This window comes from Hypanus sabinus, chromosome 8 (genome assembly GCF_030144855.1).
Source record: "Hypanus sabinus isolate sHypSab1 chromosome 8, sHypSab1.hap1, whole genome shotgun sequence".
Taxonomy (NCBI): domain Eukaryota; kingdom Metazoa; phylum Chordata; class Chondrichthyes; order Myliobatiformes; family Dasyatidae; genus Hypanus; species Hypanus sabinus.
Window position 1 is genome coordinate 163153817 of NC_082713.1, and position 19874 is coordinate 163173690.

At 42.5% G+C, this 19874-nt stretch overlaps 1 protein-coding gene across 6 annotated transcripts in view; it reads right to left on the bottom strand.

Annotated features, from left to right (window-relative positions):
* LOC132398672 (ras association domain-containing protein 9-like) overlaps window positions 1–19874 on the bottom strand; it is a 209731-nt gene that overhangs the window by 23068 nt on the left and 166789 nt on the right. For 4 of the 6 annotated variants that reach the window (XR_009513749.1, XR_009513757.1, XR_009513754.1 and 1 more), the window contains one exon: window positions 3656–3775. The gene's annotated coding sequence lies outside the window, so the exon portion shown is untranslated. Of the gene's footprint in view, window positions 1–3655; window positions 3776–11123; window positions 11270–11577; window positions 11699–19874 lie in introns of those variants that run through there. The other 2 variants (XR_009513756.1, XR_009513751.1) reach the window with 1 other exon arrangement.

Consider the following 19874-nt stretch of genomic DNA (forward strand, 5'->3'; position numbering starts at 1 on the left):
GCCCCTTCTCCTGTCAGTAGAAATGGTATTACCAGGCTTAGTAGCTAGGCTGCACATGAAGGCCAGGAGCTGGACATGGTTGTTAGAGGCTATTTGAGGTGCACATCATTGGAAGCATTTAGATCAGAATCAGGTTTATTATCACTAGCATGTGACGTGAAATTTGTTAACTTAGCAGCAGCAGTTCAATGCAATACATAATCTAGCAGAGAAAGTATAAAAATAATAAATAAAATAAAACATAATAATAAATTAATCAATTTTGTATATTAAATAGATGATTAAAAACATGCAAAAACAGAAATACTGTATATTAAAACAAAGTGAAGTAGTGTCCAAAGCTTCAAAGTCCATTTAGGAATCGGATGGCAGAGGGGAAGAAGCTGTTCCTGAATCACTGAGTGTGTGCCTTCAGGCTTCTGTATCTCCTACCTGATGGTAACAGTGAGAAAAGGGCATGCCCTGGATGCTGGAGATCTTTAATAATAGACGCTGCCTTTCTGAGACTCCGCTCCTTAAAGGTGTCCTGGGTACTTCGTAGGCTAGTGTCCAAGATAGAGCTGACTAGATTTACAACCTTCTGCAGCTTCTTTTGGCCCTGTGCAGTAAGCCTCTCCATACCAGACAGTGATGCAGCCTGTTATCCTCACTATCACCCCTGGCTATGACAGCCTTAAAGAACTAGTGTATAGATGAGTAATAGAATATGTGGGGGAGTCAATATAAATGTGTGGAGGATAAACTGGGTTAGTGCAGAATTATTGTAAAAAAATATGCCGGTGTTTGGATGAGACCTAGAGGACTGAAGGGCCTGTCTGTTTCTGTGCTTATCCCTCTATTTCAGTCTCTGTCATTGTTTCAACCCATAGCATTGTTGCATGAGTGCTGAAGTAAGCAAGAGGGCACTTCACACCTTCAAGACAAGCACTAGGTCCTTTGAACGGAACCTTACAAAAAGTAAAATTAGTGGAAAAAGTCAGATATCTTTTCAGCTCTATTGAAATAATATAAGCAGAATTAATGAACAGCCCACAGACCACTGAGGTGCCTACAGGGGGATATCAATCAGTTACACACACAAAATGCTGGAGGAACTCAGCAAGTCAGGCAGCATTGATGGAGGGAAATGAACAGTTGACATTTCGGACCAAGAACCTTCATCGGGACTGGAAAGGAAGGGGGCAGAAGCCAGAATAAATTAAGGAAGTGTGGGGGGGAGAGGGAGTACAAGGTGGTAACTAATAGGTGAGAGACCAGGTGAGGGGGAAGGTGGGTCAGGGAGGGAGAAGATGGGAAGGGATAGATGGAAGTGATAATGGGCCGAAGAAGAACAAACCTAATAACTGACTGTGGACAATGAAAGAGAGGGAAGGAGGAAGCAAACCAGAGGGACGTAATTAACAGGTGATGTGAAGAGAAAGAGTGGGAGGGTGGCCAGAATGGGAATGGAAAAAGAGGGAATGATTAAGGTGGGAAAAATGAACAGATGCTAAAGACATCAGGCTAGAGGTCACCCTCTAAATATGAGATCTTGCTAAGTTTGGTCTCATAATGTCAGTACAGGCGGCCATGAACAGACACATCAGAATGAAAGTGGGAAGTCAAATTGAAATGTGTAACTTTTAGGTGATCCTGCTTTTCGTGGTGGTTAGCACAAAGGTGCTTAACAAAGTAATCTGCCAATCTATGCTGGGACTTAGCAATGTAGAGGAGGCTGTACTGGGGACATCATATACTATAGATGACCCTACCTAGCTCACAGGTTAAGCGTCTCCTCACCTGGAGGGAGTGCTTGGGGCCCAAAGGGAGGAAGTGTAGTGACAGGTGTAGCAATTGTCAGGAGGGAACTCAGTGGGGAGTGAATGAAGAAGAGAGCCCCATAGAGAATAATCCCTCTGGAAAGTGGAGTGAGGTGGGGAGGGAAAGGTGTGCTAAGTGGTAGGATCCCACTGGAGACTGTGAAAGTTGAAGAGAATTCTGTGCTGTATATGGTGGCCTGTGGGGTGGTTTCTCCATAGTGGACCTTTCCTTGGGCATTTGAAGCTCCATCAATTATCAAAAGTGCTGCTGTTCTGCAACTTAGTCAGCACCATCATAGGCACTAACTTCCATAGGACCCAGGACACCTTCAAGGAGGCATTGTCCATCATTAAGGAAACCCATCTTCACCCAGTTGTAGCTGGTTCTCACTGCTACCATCAGGAAAGAGGTAAAGAAGTGTGAAGGCACACACACAACGATTCAGGAATAGCTTCTTCCCCTCTGCCGTCTGATTTCATAATGGACATTGAACCCTCAAACACTACCTCACTATTTTTTTATTTCTAATTGTTGCACTACTTATTTAATTTAAATACTATATATATAAATGATTTTTGTAAAAATTATTACATATTGCATTATACTGCTGCTGACAAATTTCATGACACATGACAGTGATATTAAACATCATTCTGATTCTGAGCTCAATTTAAAATTAATTTCCAAGAGCAGAACACAAGTTGAGTAAGTCCCCTTTAAATTATATATTTCGGCATGTTCTTGACCCCATCCTTAGTTTCACCCAGTCGATCCACGCTACCAACATGAACTGATGAGAGATTGTCAAGCCAGCTACCTGCTAGGACATAACAAAATCTGTCAAGCAGGTGATAATCTTCAAAATTGGTTGGTGAGGAATTTGTAACACAATTTCACAGACACATCTACCACCTCATAGTACAGTATACAGTTTGTTCAAAAATATCTTGTTTTTATTTTGAAAAGGCTAATCCCTAATTTTTTCTTTGGGTGGGTCAGAAAGGTAAAGTAATTAAACTCAGAGTAGCAGCTCTTGGCGATATTCTTTACCATGTGTATTTATTTTATGTACTGTCCCCTATATTTAAGTTGTTTTTGCTGAAAAGTAATGTTATAAGTCACATTTCTCTACAACAGTGTTGCTAACCAGGACTGAACACATCTGACTTGAAGGGTTACAAAAGTGAAAGTAACAACATGGGTGGTCTTATGGAAAAAAAAGCACATACATAGATAAAGAAAACAAGACGTTCACCTTCCAGGCAGGAAGATTTGGCTTCTGTATTACAGGAGTGGGAATCACAAGCCTAATATACAGAGATCTCCAGTGTGGAAGCAAGTACTTTGAGAGGCTGAATGGTTTCAAGCCCACTTTGTTAATCAGATTGATTCCTGGAATGAGCAACTTGTTCTGTAAGAAGAAATTAAGCAGATTGTGACATTACCCTCTTGAGTGTAGGTGATCACTTTGAAGCATTTGTTTCATTCAGCCTTGATGAGATGGAGTCATGGACGATGTTTGCCCCCCCCCCCCCCCCCCCCCGCCTCCCCGGTGTATGTTCATAACCAAGTGCCTGAATTCCCCTCAAATGCTCCCATTGCATAAAGCTCGCTTTAATACTTCGGTTTATTTCCCTCCTCACTAACTTAATAACCTATTCACATATGCTTTTAATTCCATGACATTGGCAAAAGAAGTATTAGGGAATGGGTTATCACACTGTAGATAACCAAACGTGATATAAAAGAAGTCTTCTTGTCCCTTTTTGAATCATATGCTGCGGTGTATTGTGGATTTACTGTAAGGGAAAGTACATGCCTAATCTGCTTAATCTTTTTCCACTGGACCACTCACCTTTAGCTCAGTCTGAGGAACCAATCATGACATCTGAAACGGCTGCTTAATACTAGGCTACAGATACTCAGTGCCCATTAGCTTCCATGTTGGCTTGAGATCAGCATGTCCATTGATGCCCTGGAGAAAGATAAACAATTATCTTTCCATCAGTTATTTGTTAGTTTCAGTGATTTAATAATAAAACCATAAGATATAGGAGCAGAAGTAGGCCATTTGGCCCATCGAGTCTGCTCCACCATTTAATCATGGGCTGATCCAACTCTTCCAGTCATCCCCACTCCCCTGCCTTCTCCCCTTTCCCTTTGATGCCCTGGCTAATCAAGAACCTATCTATCTCTGCCTTAAATGCACCCAATGACTTGGCCTCCACAACCGCTCATGGCAACAAATTCCACAGGTAATTGTTTTACTTTTAGTCTCACAATGGGCTTTGTAGTTATTTTTAATGTAAAAGAACAATACTTTTACTTGTTTACTTACATACTTACGGCCCTGTATGCTGCTGGCGTTTGGAGCAGTAATGAAGGTACTCCATCTTTTTCTGCCCATACCGTCACACACAGATATAGAAAGAATCTTTACTGCAGTTTCCGTAACAATTTTTTTGACCAGTCATGGTTGTTAGCCCTGAGCTGAATCCCCAAACCTGGAGGACCGATGGACCACTCTTGGTCTGGCCTCTACCCTTTGACCTGTTTTGATTGGGTGACCCTACCAACAGTCAACGCACAAGGCCCTGACTCGAGCCAATATAGCTCTCCAGGTCATTGAGGCACGCAAGCCTCCAAACCCTACAACGTGCTTGTGGTCTTCTTGGAGGTTTCACTTGTCTGACTCACATGTTAATGAATGTGCAATTCTCAGATGTTCAATGGCATTCATTGACCCTTGGATCACACTGACATCTCTGACAGGGCATGATTAAACAGGTGGGAGGGGAAGTGGCAAGGGAGGGGCTCACTGGCTGTCAAAGCCATTCTGTGGTTGTAACAAGTGGAAGGCTGCAGTGTTCCTGAGTTTCAGAATCCAAATCGCAGAGGAAGACTGGAACAAATAGATGACTAAGGGCCAGGCAGAAGGTGTTCTGGGCAATAGAAGATCTGTCCCATCCTCTTACAGTTCCTGAAAGGCACACCCTTTTACCAAGAATTGAAGCTGCAGGTGCTCGCTATTTTATAGAAAGACTTGATGAGATGGGATCAACTCTATGATGAGCTATCTAGCTCCAAACTCTTAGGAATTATGAAAGCAAATGAAGATTGACCCACAGTCATCACTCTTCTGCCCCTAAGTCATGCTGTTAGTTCTTTTTCTCCCATTTGGGAACTTGGATACTAGCACCAGCACAGGGCAATCCACCACCGCATTGAACTGTCGCAGTGCAGGCAGCCGACTGCATTCGTAAAGTGGCTTTAATGGCCAATGAAGTCCTGCCTTCTTCTCCCACATGCACATTGGCTATCAAAGGCCACAGTAATGCCGAATGATTTAAAAGGTGAAAGTCTTTGAAACTAAAAATCCAGTCTAATTTTGTGGAGGTTAATGGTGGGGTGGTGATACATCTCCAACAAAGGAAGTGTAAGGCGTTCCTTCCCCCCCGCTAGCCTGTAGGTCGCCCTTGGACAAGGTGTAGCCCCTGCTTGTCCCTGATCATGGAACATGTGAAGTAATGGGACCAGGTGGTGGGTGGTCATATGAGAAGCTGGTGCATATCACAAGTCCTGGTTATACACGCACAGATGCCAGGCAGGCAATCTCTGAAGAGTATTGATTATGGTCACCCATCTTAGACCATACGACCATAAGAGTGGTATTAGGTCATTTGGCCCATTGTGTCTGCTTTGCCATTTCATCATGACTGATCCATTTCCCTCTCAGCCCCAATGTCCTACCTCCTCCCTGTATCCCTTCATGCCTTGGTTAATCAAGAATCTATAAAACTCTGCCTTAAGTATATCCAAACGACTTGGCATCCACAGCGCCTGTGGCAATGAATTCCAGAGATTCACCACTTGTAAAGACACTGCCCAGAAGAAGGCAATAGCAAACCAACTCTGTAGAAAAATTTGGCATAAACAGTCATGGTCATGGAAAAACCATAATCACCTACGTCATATGATACTGCACATAGCGAATGAAAGAACAAAGTTATTACACTATGTTGGTGTAAGATTGCACCATATAATTACACTATATATTACACTATATTGCTCAGGGCCTGAAATCACATATAAGCCCGATTGGATAAGAATAGCAGATCTCTTTCATTAAGAAACTGAATTACATTTTGAATGATGATTTTGTAGTTTCAGGATGATTATTACCAAAAAAATCTTTTTCACAGATTTATTTATTTAATTAATTAATCCTACATTCCCCAGCTTCTGTGTTGGGATTTAAACTTAATGACTTCTAGTCTAGTAATATTACTATGAAGCTGTCATTCCCCTAATGTAAACTTTATTTCTAAACCAAGGAACCAAGTAATATGAAACAAGGCTGATGAGCTTGTAGCACAGTTAGGAACCCTCATGTAGGGGTGCATTAGGATTAGCTTGCAGACTGAATTGACAGTAAAGAAGGCAAATTAAATGCTTGCATTCATTTTAAGGAGACCAGAATGTAAAAACAAGGATTGAATGATGAACTTTGCAAGCCATTGGTCAAAATACATTTGGAGTATTGCGAGCAACTTTGGGTCTCATATCTAAGAAAGGATGTGCTGGTTTTGGAGAGGGTCCAGAGGAGTTTTATGAAAATGATCTCAGGATTGTAAAGGTTAACGTGAGCTGTGATGGATGGCTTTAGACCATAAGATGTAGGTGCATAATTAGGCTATTTTAGCCATCAAGTCTGCACTGCTATTTCATCATTTCTCTCTCAGGTGCAATCTCCTACCTTCTCCCATAACCCTTCATGTCTCTACTTGCTAGAATTTAGAAGGGTGAGGTGGTATCTCATTGAAACTTACTGAATATTGAAAGGCTCATGCAGAGTGACATGGAGAGGATATTTCCATTAGTGGAAGAGTCTCGGACCAGAGGGCACAGCTTCTGAGTAAAAGGGTGTACCTTTAGGACAGGAAATTTAGCCGGTGGATGGTGAATCTTTGGAATTCAATGCCACAGAAGCTTCTGGAGGCCAAGAGATTGGGTATATTTAAAGCAGAGATTGATAGCTTCTTGATTTGTAAAGGTGTCAATGGTTACAGGGAACAGGAAGGAAAATGAGGTTGGGAGGGAAAATAATTCAGCCATAATGGAATGGATGGGTCAAATGGCTTAAAACTACCCCTATGCCTTATGCCATTTTCAGAACAGTATCAGCTGGAGGGCTGTAATTTATTCCAGGATCTGCATATGTTTGTCCTGGTGATCTATAGACATTTCATTTTGATCTTCAGATGGCAAAATCTGCCATTACTCTGAGCACAATTATAAAAGCATTGGGAAATGTAACTGGGAGCAGGTGGGCTTTATTAGCACATGAATTCCTCCTCTATCACGTCACATCTCCAGGACAGTACACAAAGTTAGTTCAGGTGTGCCCAGAGTCAATTGAAAGCTGAATTGTGGGCTGTGGACTGAGCCAAAAAATGGAAGAATAAGCCAGCTTCAAAGGAAGGGGGTGGGGGGTGGTGATGGAGTGGGATCACATGCATATTGGGAAATGTCTTCTGTGGGGAGGAGGCAGGATAGAAAAGTATGCACAAGTGAGGCATTAAAAACTAGAGATTTGAAGGAGTAAAAGAAAAGTTGGAATAGTGATTCACTCCTGCCGCTGTGATCAGCTTACTAACCTTGCGAATTTTGGCATTGAAGAACATGAGCTGACACATCCTAAAACCAACATCACATTCAGGTCTTTTGGATAATCATGTCCCCAGTCTAGGGAAGGATCTCAGCAACTGAGTTATGAATGCATTCTTTTGTAAATCAATTTGGCTTTGCTGCAGCTGGGCCACAAAGGAAATCAACCCCTCTGTTCCCAATCTGTTGAAATTGAGCAGAGCCAGCTCATGAAGTATGGCAACAAGGGATGCCTCAGGAACACATGGAAGAGCACAATGTTCTCCCCTCCAGTCGAAGTTGTTGCTTCCAAGCTCAGAAGTAATCTAGCAGATGGTGCATTCATGAAAGTACAACATAGCACATAAATTGTACAAGCAGCAATCAGTACATGAACGTCTTTTACTGATAACTGAATGACATGTTTTATGTGCTATTTAGATACTTCTACAGTTATTCCTTGTTGTTGCTGCATACTTTCATCAAAAAAACCTTGTTACTTTAAATCATGGAGTGACATCTCTTCTCTGCTATATAAATTGAAACAGTTGAGATTTTTCTTTTGGCCAGTACCCCAGCAGTATTGAATTTTACAGAGGAATAGGCTGATACAGCACAGATGGAGGTCAGCTGGCACATTTGTACTCACTTCTCCCATTCCCCTTCAGTTTTCTATTTGATCTATTTCCCAAACCTTCTCCTCTCCTCAATTAATGACTTACTCAGAAAGGAGAAGTTCCAGTGCCAATGACTGTAGCAGTGGTCTTAGCTAATCATGGTGACAGGATGAAATTTTAGTGTTGTTTTGATATTTTTCTGTTTCCTCCCTCACACTCCAAACTCAAATGGATCTTGCAGTGAACTGTTCCATCCACCAAATCATGTAATATTGATTATACTCAAAGTGTTGGACTCGAGCAGTTTAAATTCATTTGGTTTATGATTGTTTTCATATTAGGAGTAACTTACAAAGATTAGTTAATCTACTTCAGGAATTTTAAAATGCTTTTAACTCTTTAAATTTGACAGTTATGCAAATAAAACAGAGATTCAATGTACATATGCAGTTTCGAACCCTGAGACTCAGCTTCCCACAGACAACCACAAAACAAAGAAAACTCTGGAACCTGTTCAAAGAAAAGCACCACACCACCACCCAGCACAAAAACAATGAGCAGAAAACGCAGAATATAAAACATAAGACTGGAAGAGTCCAGGCGTACAGTTCAATTCAATCTAGCGCCACACCGCTAGTCATCTGCAGGCTGCCCCAATCAAAATCTCTCAAAGTTGCACAAAGTTGCAACAAGGTAGAAGAAACGGCTGGAAAGCAGAAACGTAGCATAATGTGACAACCAAGACCACCGTCGTCCACATTCACTGAGAAACAACTGATACCCCAGCAATCAAATGTGTGTGTGTGTGTGTGTGTGTGTGTGATTGATAAGTTCGTGGCCCAAGGTAGAAGGAGTCAATTTTAGAAAACCTAGCTCATTTATTTTTCCGACATAGTCCCCTCCTACATTTACACACATAGTCCAGGAGTCGTGGAGCATACAGATATTTGACCTCCAGAAAACTTCCACAGATGGGTGATTGATAAGTTTGTGGCCTAAGGTAGAAGGAGATGAGTTATACAGCTCTTGTTACATGCACATGCAGGTCAACTCTTTGAGTGATTACGCAGAAAGTTTGGTTAATAACTCATCTCCATCAACCCTAGGCCATGAACTTATCAATCACCGTGTGTATGTGTGTGTATACATATATATACGTAGGTCTCCATTAGTCTCGATAGACCATGGATTTTGTGTCTTGGAAAGCTTACAGGGGGCAAGCCTGGGCAAGGTATGGAAGACCAGCACACACACATAAGGTTTAATTGTGAACCACTGAGTCCAATCCATAGACCACATCGATTAAATCTTCTAGAGGAAGAACCAGTCACCATCAGAGCAGTAGATGTCAGGCAACAACTATGAAGAACTGGACGTCACTAGGGCCTGGCATGATCCAAGCCTATTAGTTGAAGAAACTAATAGCTTTACGTACACAGCTGGAGCAGGATCCCATCCTGACTGGCTAAGTCAAGGAAGGACAGAACTCATTTTGAAGGATCCTCACAAAGGGGCAACACCTTCAAACTGCTGGCCTATAACCTGCCTGTCAATAACGTGGAAGCTCCTATCTGGTACCATAGCCACCAAGATGAAGGAATGTTTTTGTGCAAGGTCAACAAGACACTAAGGACCTTCATCAATGGGGCACAATGGAAAACAATGTTAGATGCTAACTCAAAGCCAATACCTCCTGACCATCAGATGTGGAATATACCAGGGTGATGCACTATCCCCACTGCTGTTCTTGGATCCCCCTCAGCCAGATCATCTCCGGGAGTGGACATGGGTACAAGTTCAAGAGTGGAGAGACCATCAGCCATCTCCTGTACATGGATGACATCAAGCCGTGTGCCAGAAATGAAAGAGACATTGACTCACTAATGCACCTGACAAGGATGTACAGCAGAGACATTTTGACTGGAAAAGTGTAGCTAGATGGTTGTGAAAAGAGGAAAACTCATCAAGACTGAAGGAGTCGAGTTACATGAAGGCCATATAGCAGATGTCCAGGACAGCTATCTTCCCTTCTGAATGGGAAGAGCCACCAATGTATTTGCCTTAACAGTAATCAGATACCCAGCCACAATAGTGTGCTGGCCAAGGAATGAAATGGCAGCTTCTGACATCAAGACCCATAAACTGAAAAACAATGCATGGAGGATTCCATCCAAAGTCCAACGTTGAGCAATTGTACATCTCTCTCCCTCCCCTCCCCACCCCGAAGACGGTGCCTGCATTTGACCAGTCTTTCTCTCACTCCATGCTGCTGGGTGAAGTCTTGGGTTCTGGGCAAGTTTGATCAAGGCAGACTGGCTCAATGACCGGCAGTCAACCGATGACACAGTGCTAAATTAAACTGAACTGAGCTAAATAAATTGAATAGTCCTGGATTGTTTCGATGACTTCATGGTTTGAAGTTTTATATTCTGTGTTTTCACTCATTTTTTGCCACTTGTGTGATTTGTTCCTTTTTTGTGCATTTGGTATTTCATGTTTTCTTTGAACAGATTCCATGGTGCTTCTTTGTTTCATGGCTGTCTGTGGGAAGATGAATCTCACGCTGTATACAGTATACATGCTTCGATAATAAATGTACCTTAAATCTTAGAATTTTTGATTCTAAGATTTAAGATTCTAAGGTCATCAGAGGGATCATATCTTTACTTTTTGTTCAATATGGATCTCTTTGTTAAAAGAAGGACATAAATATACTGGTGACACAGTCATGGGCATACAGAGAGCAAAGGAGGGGGCTTCAGAGACACCCTTGAGGGGCACCTGCGTTAATCAGATGAAGAGAACATCACCTAATTAAAAAATCATGTATCTTAAAGTGAGAAGATGTTTCGCTTTGATCTATTAGGATCACTGTTCATACAAGACAAGAATTAAGGCATAATTTTTACTTTCAAGAGATTGTGAGGCTTTAAACACTCTTTCTCAAAGGGCAGTGTAAGCAGTGTTTTGAATATTTTAAAGTAGAGCCATGTTGATACCGGGTAGGCAAAGTGATGGATGAGAATACATTGAGTTACTATCAGATCAGACTTGATTTTATTAAATTCAGAGCTGACTTGAGGCCTTACTCCTGCTCCTAACTCGTTGTTTTGTAACATGTTGTATCACATCTCCGCTCTGAAGTAGGAGGAAATCCAGAGCAACACACACAAAACACTGGAGGGACTCAGCAGGTCAGGCAGCATCTGTGGATAATAATAAACAGTCAACATTTCGGGCCGAGACCCTTCTTCAGGACCGAGAAGGAAGAAGGAAGGTGCCAGAATAAAAAGGTGGAGGAGGGGAGAAAGGACAGCTGGAAGGTGATAGGTGAAGCCAGGTAGGTTGGAAAGGTAAATGGTTGGAGAAGAAAGATTCTGACAGGAGAGGGGAGTGGACTATAGGAGAAAGGGAAGGAAGGAGGACCGGAAGAAGTAACAGGCAGGTGAGAAGAAGTGAAAAGTCAGAGTGGGGAGTAGATAAGGGGGGGGGGGGCAGAGTGGAATTTGTTTACCGGAAGAAGAAATCGACATTCATGCCATCAGGTTGGAGTGCATTCACTTGAAAAATAAGCTGTTGCTCCTTCACCTTGAGGAGTTTCATCTTGGCACAAGAGGAGGCCATGGACTGATACACTGGAACAGAAATGGGAATAGGAATAGGAATTAAAAGATGTTTGGCCACAGGGAAGTCCCGCTTGTGGCAGACAGAGCAGGGGTCCTTGATGTTTTGTTATTCATTGTTTTATTTTTGTAATTTGTAGTAATTTTTAAGTCTTTGCACTGTATGCTGCTGCAAAGCAACAAATTTCATGTCATATATGTTAGCGATATCTAATTCTAATGCACCTCTAGATGGTCTATAATTGACTCAGCACTGCTATTCATTGAGTTATTGGAATTTTAGGAATTCTAATATTAAATATTGATGCTTTGCCATAAGAAACACAAAAGATAGTGTTTGTAGAGGCACTGTTTTCTATTATAATTCCAATAATATTTCAAAGCATTAATTTTCCAAAGTTATGCTTTGGCTAAGGAGAGTATTAACTGAATGGCAAATTATGATATTATTATCTGAATTCAAAATGCTTGACATTTACGTTAAGCTCAAGGAACGTTTGCCATCTGGAATGCATTCCCTGACAGTGGTGAAGACAAATTCAATCATGCCTTTTGAAAGGTATTTGAATCAGTACATGAAAACTGTTCTTTCACAAAAGGGCATGGGACTGGCAGTGGCTTTAGGGCCTATGGAGAGAGCTGGCATTGATTCAATGGGGTGAATATCAGTTACAACTCCAATTCTCATCTTCAGAAGGTGCTCACTCTTTTCAAGGTTGCTGTCTCCAGTACCTTAACCAAACAATAATTCTACATACAAGCCCAGGCAATGAATATTGAGAAGTCAGTCAATAACAAAGGATTTCACAGTGCAGCCTATTCCTTTTATTGCCTGGCATATACAGGTCTCTTTTCTTGGATTACATTCAGAAAGAGCAACTTTCCCTTCCATCTCACTGAAGTATCATCTTGAAGGTTGACGTTGAGATGCTTCCGTTAGTGGGAGAATCTCAATCAAGTTATCAGATTAGGCTGTCTTAATTTAAAATGTAACTCTGCAAGAACTTTGATGCACCATCAATAACTCACACTGAGACGTAAGGCGAGATATCGGCTTTTATTGACTGAAGAAGGAACCAGCAGTGAGTGACCACCATATTACATCCTGGAGAATGATACAGGGGCCTGTGCGAGGAGCCACAGGAGCAGTCAGAAGGGGGCGTGTCCAGACAGGCACATAGTTCACCACAAACTTCTTCTCATAAAGCCATTTGCTCACTGCTGTCAGAGGAAGGTGTCTGTGTGTGATGTTCTCTCTCTCTGTGTCCTTCTCGCTTGCAGCTCCTGAGGGAAGGTCCTTGCATTTGAATGATCTCTCTTTCTCCCTTGATGCAGTCAGAGGATGGTGGAGCAAGATTCAATTGATGCGTTTTGTGGATTGTGGACTCTAATTCACATATGATGTGATTCTAGCTTTTCTGGTCGCTCCTATTTTGTTGCTAGTTTGAATCGTTTTGAATAAGGACGGCCTGTAGATAATGAACACTAAAATGGACTGAATATGCCTTTTGATTTTGTGTTTTATATTCTGTATTTTCCCTCTGGTTTTTTGTTACCATTTGCACAATCTGTTTCTTTTTACACATGGGAGTTAATGTTTTTTTTCCTTTGAATGGGTTCCATGGTTCTTCTTTGTTTCATAGCTGTCTGTGAGGGAGACACATCACATAGTTGTATACTGCATGCATACTTTGATAATAAATGTACTTTGAATCTTTGGGATTCTCTACCACTATGGGTTGTGCAGGCTAGATCACAGGCTAGAAAATGAGAAGCAGAATTGGGGGTTTTAAAGTGAAAGTAGATACATTCTTGAAAGACCAAGAAATTGAGGGCAATGGAGAACTGTGACAGAAGTGGAGATGGGACCAAGGATATGTCAGCCATGATCATCCTAGGGTGATGAGGCCTAGGATGGATCATCCATGATCATTCTGATCAAGATGGACAAAGGAGAAGCAGTGGGTGAAATTTACTTAAATTTTCAGAAGGTATTTGTTAAGGTGCCACACATGAGGCTGCTTAACAACATAAAATCCTATGATGTTACAGGAAGGGTACTTGCACGGATAGCGGAATGGATGATAGGCAGGAGGCAGTGAGTTGGAATAAAGTTTGGCTGCTAGTGACTAGTGATGTTCCTCAGAGATCAGTATTGGGACCGCTACTTTTCACAGGCATTGGCGGGAATTGAGCCTGGGTCGCTGTCACTGTAAATTATTGTGCTAATGCACCCCCTCACTGGACCCGCTGCAGTTTGCATACCGTCCCAACCGCTCAACAGATGATGCCATTGCCACCACGCTCCACCTGGCCTTAAGCCACCTGGACAAAAAAGACATGTATGTTCGGATGCTGTTCATAGACTTCAGTTCAGCATTCAACACAATCATCCCTCAGAAACTGATTGGAAAGCTGAGCCTACTGGGCCTGAACACCTCCCTGTGCAACCGGATCCTAGACTTCCTGACTGGGAGACCTCAGTCAGTCCAGATTAGGAGTAGCATCTCCAACACCATCACGCTGAGCACGGGGGCTCCCCAGGGCTGTGTGCTCAGTCCACTGCTGTTCACTCTGCTGACCCATGACTGTGCTGCAACACACAGCTCGAACCACATCATCAAGTTCGCTGATGACATGACCGTGGTGGGTCTCATCAGCAAGAACGACGAGTCAGCTTACAGAGAGGAGGTGCAGCGGCTAACAGACTGGTGCAGAGACAACAACCTGTCTCTTAATGTGAACAAAACAGAAGAGGTGGTTGTTGACTTCAGGAGAGCACGGAGTGACCACTCTCCGCTGAACATCAATGGCTCCTCGGTAGAGATTGTAAAAAGCACCAAATTTCTTGGTGTTCACCTGAGGGAGAATCTCACCTGGTCCCTCAACACCAGCTCCATAGCAAAGAAAGCCCAGCAGCGTCTCTACTTTCTGCGAAGGCTGAGGAAAGTCCATCTCCCACCCCCCATCCACATCACATTCTACAGGGGTTGTATTGAGAGCATCCTGAGCAGCTGCATCACTGCCTGGTTCGGAAATTGCACCATCTCAGATTGCAAGACCCTGCAGCGGATAGTGAGGTCAGCTGAGAAGATCATCGGGGTCTCTCTTCCTGCCATCACGGACATTTACACTATAAGCTGCACCCGCAGAGGAAACAGCATTATGAAGGACCCCACGCACCCCTCATACAATCTCTTCTCCCTCCTGCCGTCTGGGAAAAGGCTCCAAAGCATTTGGGCTCTCACAACCAGACTATGTAACAGTTTCTTCCCCCAAGCTATCAGACTCCTCAATACCCAAAGCCTGGACTGACACCTTGCCCTACTGTCCTGTTTATTATTTATTCTAATGCCTGCACTGTTTTTGTGCACTTTATGCAGTCCAGTGTAGGTCTGTAGTCTACTGTAGCTTTCTCTGTGTTGTGTTTTTTTTATTACGTAGTTCGATCTAGTATTTTGTACTATGTCATGTAACACCATGGTCCTGAAAAACGTCTCATTTTTACAATGCACTGTACCAGCAGTTATGGTCAAAACGACAATAAAAGTTGACTTGACTTGACTAATCATTACACTACCGTACCACCCATGCCAACTATACATTTCACTATACGTTTTGATGTACATCTGATAAATAAATTAATTTGAGTCTGAATCTGTAAGTGGATTAGCAGCTATATATGTGAACAGACCTCAGCTGTTCATAAGGTTTAAAGGAAATGAATTCAACTCAGTTTCTTGCAGTTGTAAGTAAATCAGCATTAATTAACAGCAACTACACCTAAATTAAAATGGTTGGTATTTGTCCTGAAAGATCACACTGGAGTAACTCTATATAAAATTAATGCTTAACGTTAATTCTCCTTAACACTACAGATGACTCAGGAGCCCTTAAAATATAAAGGAGTCCAAAAAAGCCCATCAACAACCCTTATTTTGATGAGGTTGACTCAGGTTATCAAACATATGACTTGCTTTGCTTTTAAGCCACTGTTCCTCATTGGGCAAAGTTCATTGCTCTGGGTACAATTTGTAACCCATTAAAGGTCAGGAATTGTAAATATTGTCTTAAATAAATGCTTCAGGCCTGTGGGAATTGATCTGTAAGGATCCCTTTTTGTCGGAGACTGATATTCCCCACGTAACTCAAGCTGGCTGTGGCCCTCACCCCTCTGATGTCCCTTGTAAATATTGCTAGTGTAGCGTAGCTTCATCACCCACTGCCTGACTATGTAATACCTTTAGATGAATAACTCCGGCATTGCTGCTGGAAGCAGCTTGCTAAATAACTATTCTTCATGACTCCAGTGCATGAAGAACAGAGCAATCAAAAGGTTAACATTGTGACATTGATAGCCCATTGAGAAGGTTTTGGATTAGCAGTGACTCTTTTCAGTTCTGATTAAAAAGAGTGTCCAAGTTTTATTGTGTCTCATTTTGGGGATTAAACATAGCAGAGCACGTTTGAGAGAGTCTATGATCAACTTTGTTACTTTTAGTTCACTCCCAGTGGATTTCTGGTTTGACAGCCAGAGACTGAAAATGACTTTGCTTCTGAAAACTTCTTCACAACCGTTGCACTGAATGACAATTGCTGATGGTCCCAGGGATGGAGGTGTCCTGCCTCTGATTGTGTTTTCCGTCAATCACTAAATCCCTCTGGCCATTTGGTTCATCTTGCTTTCAAGCACCCAAAATTTACTTCAAACTACCCCTTAAAACTTTTATTTGAAAAGTGAGCCAGTGTTCTTCTGCACCATGGGCTTACATGATACAGTGCATGAGTCAACAAAGGGACTTTCTTAGTGATCATGGTAGACTTTACAATGGTGCTGATTTTCATGCCTTGTCATGTTCTTTGGAGCAGTGAAATTCTTCCCTTCATTGTGGAAGGACGTTGGTGTAGGTGGTAAACCTGAGCAGGTTTCTGCAAATTTCCCATGGTGGCTTTGATTCAAGTCTGCACAGATTTCCACTCCTATAGATTTCCTGTCATTCTGGTTTTCTCACTTTCTTCTATAATTCCAATTCCCATTCTTGTTCCGACATGTCGATCCTCGGGGTTGAGGAACAACACCTTATATTCTGTCTGGGTACCCTCCAAACTGATGGCTCAAATAGCAATTTTCCGTCAGGTGAATAAATCCCCCGTTTACTCTATTCCCCACTCTGACCTTTCACTTCTCACTTGCCTATTATTTCCCCATGGGTCCCTTCCTCCTTCCTTTTCTCCTATGGTCCACTCTCCTCTCCTCTCAGACTCTTTCTTCTCCAGCCCTTGACTTTTCCCACCCACCCAGCTTCACCTATCACCTCCCAGTTAGCCGTTTTCCTCTCTCCCCGCCCTTTTATTCTGGCATCTCCCGCATTTCTTCTCAGTCCTCAAGAAGGGTCTCAGTCCAAAACATCAATTGTTTATTTTTTTCCATAGCTGCTGCCTGGCCTGCTGAGTTCCTTCACTATTTTGTGTGTGTTGCTTTGGATTTCCAGCATCTGCAGGTTTCATCGTGTTTGTGATTGATTCCTCACTTACATCTGGCAGCTTGTTTACTCTGCTCTGCCCCATACCCCACAGTGATTCAATACATGGTTTGTTTCCTTCTCATTCTCTTTTGCAATTTAGTTCATTCTTTCTCAATCAATTTCCACTGTGAATGGACAGTCTCTCCCCCACTCAGAGTTAGCTCTCTGCTTCCTTCCCTAATCACATGTTGATGCAAGGAAACCACTGACTAAGTAATTATGAACCACTCAACCACACATGCAGAGACTAGTAATCATCAGCATTGATATCCTTTGTTTTGCTTCCTCTTTTTTCTCTTTATGACGACTTAATCTCTAAATGAGTCTGCTGCTTTCCAACAATTTAGTGGGAAGCCGCCTGCAATTAATTTCAAGATTAATTGTCATTCAACCATACATGAATACAGCCAAACAAAACAGCGTTACTCTAGGCTAAGGTGCACAAGACACATCCAATATAGCACTTTTAAGATAGAAGCAAAGCTCAATGTTCATAGTACACTTATTATCAAAGTATGCACGCAATTTACAACCCTAAGATTCATCTTCCCCATGGACAGCCATGAAGTGAAGACATGTCATTGAACCTGGTCAAAGACCCAATGTGCAAAAAAAAAAACACGCAAACAGTGAAAAAACAAGAGATAAACACACAATATTAAACATGAAACCAAACTCATTGAAACAGTCTCGGGATGTTCAGATCAATTCAGTTCATTTCAATTTAGTGCTGCGTTTGTTGTTTGTTGACTGCAGGCCACGGGGATAGCATGAGAGAGAGAGAGGGGGAGAGAGAAGGAGGGAGGGAGAAAGAGAGAAGGGGGGAGAGAGTGGGGGGAGAGAGAGAGAGGGGGGGAGGGGGAGGGAGAGAGAGAGAGAACATATAGAGGACAGGAGGCGGGGAAAAGTTAAGATGGCGCTAAATGGCGACTCCTTTGCTTGCATCTTTAGTAACAGCTCTATTTCCATTTTTAATATCTTTATTTTTCCCTTTCAGGGCTCTTGTTGTTTGGCACACCAAGGTTTCGGCCTGAGAGTCGGGCTCGAGTTCGGAAGCCTAAGATCTTGGCGCTCTGGAGACGGGCGGATCGAGGGTCGGAAACCCGCGTGTCGTCGGGGGAGTCAGGATATCTGCTGTGGGTCTGAAGACACAGGAACTTTGTGATCTTCCCTTATTAGGGATCTGCAGTATGTCGTATGCCGGATGAAATGTGAAGTCTTTGGGGTAACTCCCAGTCTGTGTCTTTGCTGTTGTTTTGCTCACACTGAGCGCTTGGTGGTGATATCAATGCTTGCTTTTTTTTTGTTGCTGGGGGGAGGGGAATTGTTGCTCGCTGCCTCTTCCGCGCGGGAGGGAGGAGAGCTGTGGAGGGGTCTTGGGGTTCTTACATTTATCTGTCATTCATTCTTTGGGGCACTTCTCTGTTTTTGGAGATGATTGCAAAGAAAAAGCATTACAGGATGTATATTGTCTACATTTCTCTGACGTTAAATTTGACCTTTAAAACTTTGAACGTTTGATATAGGATATCAACAAAATACAATCGTACAAAAAAATAAGGCCGTTACAGGAAGAGTTCTTGTAACAACCCTTTCATTGGGCTTATGGAACATGTAGTTCAGATTCAGATTCATTTTATTTATCTCACGTACATTTATCTCACATTCCCCCATATCCCTATCCCTAATCCCTAACCTGACCGGTAACTGCCCACTCTTCCACTCAAACCACTCCTACAAACTAAAAAAAAACCTAAAAACAGATGAGCCTGCAGACACCGCAGCTCAGCGCCATCTTGACCAGATCACCACAGATCTCAGCAATGGAGAGCAAACAAGTGAAAAATTTGCTGATATTTGGCAAGCCAAGTTAAAATTAACATTGAAAATTGGATGGCCAAAATGAGATGCCTTTGAATAATTGAAGGCTAGACATAGAAAACTGTAGACATCAGAGGTGATCTACTCACATCACATTTTGAGGTCATTATGCATTCAGATATGCTTGGATATCTAATCCAGAAATCTCAGGATCAAATCTAGAATGTGCCAACCATGGAAGCCCTGATGGCAACTTTCCTTACAGCAGCATTATTGTCAGTGTCAATTAAATTCAACTTTAATTTCAAATTAGTACAGTTGTTTTAGATGCTGCATGAGCACAGATTAAATGGATGATCAGGTGGGTCAGTAGAGCCAGCACTTCTCTGGACCTGTGTTTCACTTTTTGAGCAGTTTCAGTGCATTAGGGCTAGGGTTAGAAATGCAAGGTTTAGTAACTCATTTCCAAAGGTCTGGCTAGAAGTAACCATGTAGCTATCCAGTCACTCTTGCGTCAATGTGTGACCTTGTATCATGAGGGCTGGGTGGGAGGGAATGGAGATACATTTCTACTAAAGAGGGTGTAATACACTCCTTCCCTATGCTAGCCTGCAGGTCACCCTGCTTAGTCCCTCGATCAGGGTCACATGAAGCCATGGAAGCAGGTGGCCGATGAGCATCTGGTGCATATCACAAGTCCTGATTACGTGAACACTGATGCCAGGCAAATCTCTGAAGAACTTTGGCTAGGGTCACCACTCTTGTAAAAACACTCCCTAGAAGAAGGTAACGGCAAACCACATCTGTAGAAAATTTGCCACGAACAATTGTGATCAGCAGCT